Source organism: Myxine glutinosa, chromosome 3 (assembly GCF_964187855.1).
Source record: "Myxine glutinosa chromosome 3, kmMyxGlut1.1, whole genome shotgun sequence".
Lineage (NCBI taxonomy): Eukaryota > Metazoa > Chordata > Myxini > Myxiniformes > Myxinidae > Myxine > Myxine glutinosa.
The window spans coordinates 92,049,504-92,054,606 of NC_136263.1; the positions used below are offsets into that span (position 1 = coordinate 92,049,504).

Genomic DNA, 5,103 nt, shown 5'->3' on the forward strand with positions numbered 1-5,103 from the left:
AGACCGGGACGAAATCCCGGCGGTTTAGGCTTTCGAGACGTTCTCGGGACGGTCCCGAGATAAATTGATTGACGCAATTTCTCGGTAAAAAAATCCCGGTTAAAATTCCAACTTCTTGCAGATCTTTTCCATAATAGAGGCATTTATTGAGCCTTGCTTTCATTACTCTGCTTCTGCACAAGCATCATTTTTCGCAAGTGCAGCTGAACTGACACAAACGATGATAGATAAAGTAAACTCACTGTTCCAGGATTTTCCCCTCGTCAACAAACAATGCACTGCAAACGAATCCGAATTCCGAATCCGGATCTTCACCAACATCTAATCATGTCGTCCTTGTCACACACGCTGCATCTCCACAAAATTTCGTCCGAATCCGTCCACAACTTTTTGAGATATTGTGTTCACAAACAAACGGACAAACAGACAGGAGTGAAAACATATCCTCCATCTACCTTTGGTGGCGGAAGTAACGAAATCAGGATAAAGGTCCCAATGAAAATCCCCCGCATCGCGACTTTATTTAAACCGTCGAATCCTTCCGCTGTATCACTCCGCCTCGCCCCGCCCCGCTGCGGTCACGTGTCCGTCCTTGGAGACGAGTTACAGGATGTGGTTGCTATGGTCTTTTGCACATTAATATCGAGGGACTCGCTCGAGGCTCCGTGATTGGAGGGACGATGTTTATTTAGATTAAAAACACGTTTATAACGGATTATTCTACACACAATGTATTAATACAAGTACAATACATTATGTAGTTTTATGAAATGAGTTTTTGATGAACGTTTATGTTTAATTGCAACGCTAAATCTATAAATTGTAAGAATCCCTCGGGGTTTGGTGTGACGGTTTGAATGTGAAAGTATTTTGGTTATCTTATCTCCACTTTAGGCCTGATAAGTTGATTACGTTTACTTTAGTCACAGAGTCAAAATAAGGAGGGGGGGGGGGATCACTACACCGCCTGCTTTATAATTTACTAGCAGAAGTACCCGGCATTCCCGGGCGGGGAACGGGGGGGGAGCGAGCCCCTTGGCGATCACAACTCACAAAATGATAATGAAACTCCAACCTGGACTCAAATATGCCTGGGCAGAAACATTTTCTCCCTCTCTCTGACATTCCGAGCAAGAAATTACACGACAATACAAACTGTAATGAGATAACCCGGTCCCAACGGTGGCCGATCATCTGCATGTAGGCGGTGTATTTTATTTCATCCCGGTAAATGGAAGCTAAGTCGGAATTTAAGTACTCAACATCAGAAATGAATTTTTTTCATTGTTGTTTATATATTGTAATGAAATTCCATTATTTTTGAAGCCTTATTATTTATTTATTTATTTTTTAATTTTTTTTAATTTTTTTTTATTTTTTACTTTGCCGGGAACCGAGCCGATCCGAGATCCCGTTATGAAAATTGAAAATTTATCGAGACGGTTCCGAGACGGGATTTTGAATCTAGCTAACAGCACTACTCCAGAGGAAGCGGCAATAACTTTTGGAGACGTGCAGCAGTTGTTTTCCACTAATACAGAACGCAACAACCCTTGTATACCCGACTGTGAAGCCAATCATCAAATGCACCTGTCTGTACATTTTGCCATGCCACCTGTGATATAATCCTGTTGTTGACTTCTTGCTGCGACAGACAATCAGTGACATGGTTCTTTGAACAAATAAATCATCAAAGTGTAAAAGAAACTCACCAGATTGATATACTGAGTTAAGAAAGTAAACCCAAGTCAAGAAAAAAAAAATATTGCATATTAAATGCCAAGTCTGTATATATATATATATACACAAAGAATTAAGTTAAGCACCCCTACACAACGAATTAAGGTAAGCACCCCCTAATATATATTCTTTGTGTATATGTATACATTGGCATATATTCTAAGGTATGTGAGATCAAATAATGATTGGTATGACATTAGCAATTATCCATTGATGAAATGCAGATGAGTGCACTCATCTGTGACGCCCATCGCTCGTGCAGCACGTGTTATCATCCACGTGGTCGTGATTTTCTGTAAATGCACTATCATCACGGGTTATTGCAAGTCACGCCTGAGCTCGTGTGGGGGTTACATGGTCATTTTCTCGTAATGGTGGCTCGTAGACGGTTGTCGGACGGAGAACGATGGCGGATAATAGGCATGATCGAGTCCGGAATGTCCAGAAAAGCTGTAGCTCGAACGTTTGGTTACCACCATTCGGTGATCAGTCGGTTGGTGCAGAAACACCAGGAAACGGATGCGGTGAAGGACCGCCCAAGGTCTGGAAGACCTCGCGTGACAACAGTCCGCCAAGATAGAGCGCTTTCGAGACTGGTGTGACGATATCCCTTCGCCTCGAGCCATTTCCTGAAGGACAACTGGCTGCCCAACAGAAGGCTATGTCACCGTACCGTGAGGAACCGCCTGAAATCGGCCGGTTTAAGGTCAAGACGAGTGATCAAGCGTCCAAGGCTACTCGAACGACATCAGAGGGAGCGTTTGGCATGGTGCCTAGCGCGACGTGGATGGAACATCCGGTCTTGGAGGCGAGTTCATTGGTCGGATGAAAGCCGGTTCTTGCTGTACGTGACAGATGGGTGTGTTCGGGTGTGGCGCCACAAAAACACCGCGTATGCACCTAAAAACATTCAACCAACGGTACCCTTTGGTGGTGGCTCGATTATGGTCTGGGGATGCTTCTCCCATGACTGTAAGTTGGACCTGATAACTGTGCGAGGTAACCTCAACGGAGAGCGATATGCCGAGGAAATCCTGAATACCACCGTAATCCCGCACTTCGATGACCACACCCTCGCCAGCAGACCCATCTTCATGGATGACAACGCCAGGCCTCACCGTGCGAGACGCGTCCGAGCCTTGCTGGAGCAAGGTGCTGTGACAACCATCCCCTGGCCTGCGTACAGTCCTGACCTGAACCCCCTCGAGCACGTTTGGGACATGTTGGGACGACAAATTGCGAAGATGGTCCCTCCAATAGCCAATCTGGATGAATTGGAACGTGCATTACATCGGGAATGGAACAACCTGCCACAGCAACGCATACGACGGCTTACAGGGTCTATGAGACGTAGGGTTGAGTCAGTGATCCGATCACGTGGGTCCTACACACGTTATTGACGCAAAGATCGCTAGAGGTCTTCTCAGAACAATGACTGTACGTTAGAAAACATAAACGTCATCCACACTGTCCGTGATGGACCTATAGCTCCATACTTAAATTGAGGTGAAAATATGCCTAAAATTCCCAAAAAATTTCACCTTAAATTATTCAGAATAAAATATTGAAAACGGCATGATTGTTATGTTTTTATGTGACCATAATATCACTTCTCCAGAAAATATAGCAATATCATGGGTATATTACACTGTTTTGACGACAACAAACTTGTAATGTGCGAGGTTGTAAAAAAACGGGGGGGGTGCTTAACTTAATTCTTTGTGTATATATATATATATATATATATATATATATATATATATATATATATATATATATATATATATATATATATATATATATATATATATATTGTAACGGTTTTGAGAAGTGGGTAACGAATTTGAGAAGTGTAACGGTTTTTAAGAAGTGTAACAATTTTGGAGGAAGTGTAACGAATGTAAAAAAAGTATGGTTTTGTTATGTGTAAACACCCTCGTAATGTAAATAATGGTCGCAGCCGTCCTCCTAGTTAATTCCATGAAACTTACACGCAGGTCACGATATATCTTTTTAAATAGTGTATTTCCTTATTCCATGTAGGCTAAATATGTGTTTCCCACTAGATTGACTTTGCATTGTATCAAACAAAATAAGCGTAGGCCCTTGCAATTTCCCCAAACATCTCCGCTCTCCAAAGTTCCTTTCAAAAGGGTGCGAGTTGTGTTCAATCCCGCAAGCCGCCATTGCCCATGTGCTAATCTCGGAGAAGAAAGGCGTGTCTCCACCTCGTCATAGAGGGGAGGAGTGAGCCAGAGGGTCGCATGTCCAATCAGCACCGCGGTGAGCGACCCGGTAGGCGTGCCCTCGCACCCGGCGGCTTGATTCCGCCCCGAGTTATAAAAGCGACTGTAAGGGACTGCTTTACCAGATGACCTGGGAGATGAGCGAAGAGGCGACACCAAGAGGAGTGGTGAGATGCGAAACGCTCCAAGCCAAAGAGGAGAGGTACTCAGAAAGGGAACCAGCTTTGGAGAGACGCGCTGAAAGGAGGGAGACGGCTCCACCAGAAGGAGAGGAGCAGGTGTGCCGAGCCAGCGCGTGACGTCTACAGCAGCGGATACGCGACGGAGGGTTTTCCCGCCAAAACCGCAAGGAATTGAGAGCTGCTGCCTCCGACCTTGCCTCCCTCTCCAGCAATCCACCTCAAGCCCTACCTGCCTGCAATATCCCCTGTGTAAGTGTGAACGTCGTCTGTCCTACTCGTTGTCTTGGGGTTAAGTAAAATGAATAGTGTAAGTTAACGATTCGCTGTGTGACTGCTTCTTCCATCCATTGCTTGTGTGTGTATAATAAATCTGTTCTTCCTCCGTACTCTGTCTTCTCTTTTCATTCTCTTTCGGTCGCTTTAGAGGTTTCCCGATTGAATATCTGCGGTGCGATCTGGTCAACGTCGGGTGGAATCGGGTTCTAATCGGGGAGTAACTGTTCGGACGCGGTAATACCAACCGCTCGGTAAAATAACATCTAAAACCGCGTCTGCAAAAATTGGTTGTCAGGAGTTGGATTCGGACCTGGGACTAAATTTGTTAGGCCCAAATTTTGGGACACCAATTGTGTTATATCAGTAACAATTGGTGTTGAGGAGTGAGATCGGACCCGAAGCGCGCTTAACGCGCTCAAAATTACAAGCTGCCGAAATTTATTTTGTTTTATAAAACCCGAATTTTGAGATCGCGCCATGGACAATCAAGGCGATTGGATGTCGGTGGGAGAGATAGACAGGGTGGAATCGACCCAGGACCTCGGGGAAATGTATGTGGAGGAAAGGGAGGAGGAGAAAAATAGCAATGTGGTTGCGGAAGTATCAGACGCGCAAAGTGGCGTCCTCGCGCACGTGGGTGTAGCGGCACCAAATTTTGC

The 5,103-nt window shown here is 44.9% G+C and overlaps 1 long non-coding RNA gene across 1 annotated transcript; it reads left to right on the plus strand.

Moving 5' to 3' along the window:
- The first annotated feature begins 4,118 nt into the window (after positions 1-4,118).
- LOC144891144 (uncharacterized) lies at positions 4,119-4,554 on the plus strand. The gene is made up of 2 exons (XR_013622739.1): positions 4,119-4,153; positions 4,378-4,554. It is a non-coding gene; the product is annotated as an uncharacterized LOC144891144 (long non-coding RNA).
- Positions 4,555-5,103: the final 549 nt, after the last annotated feature.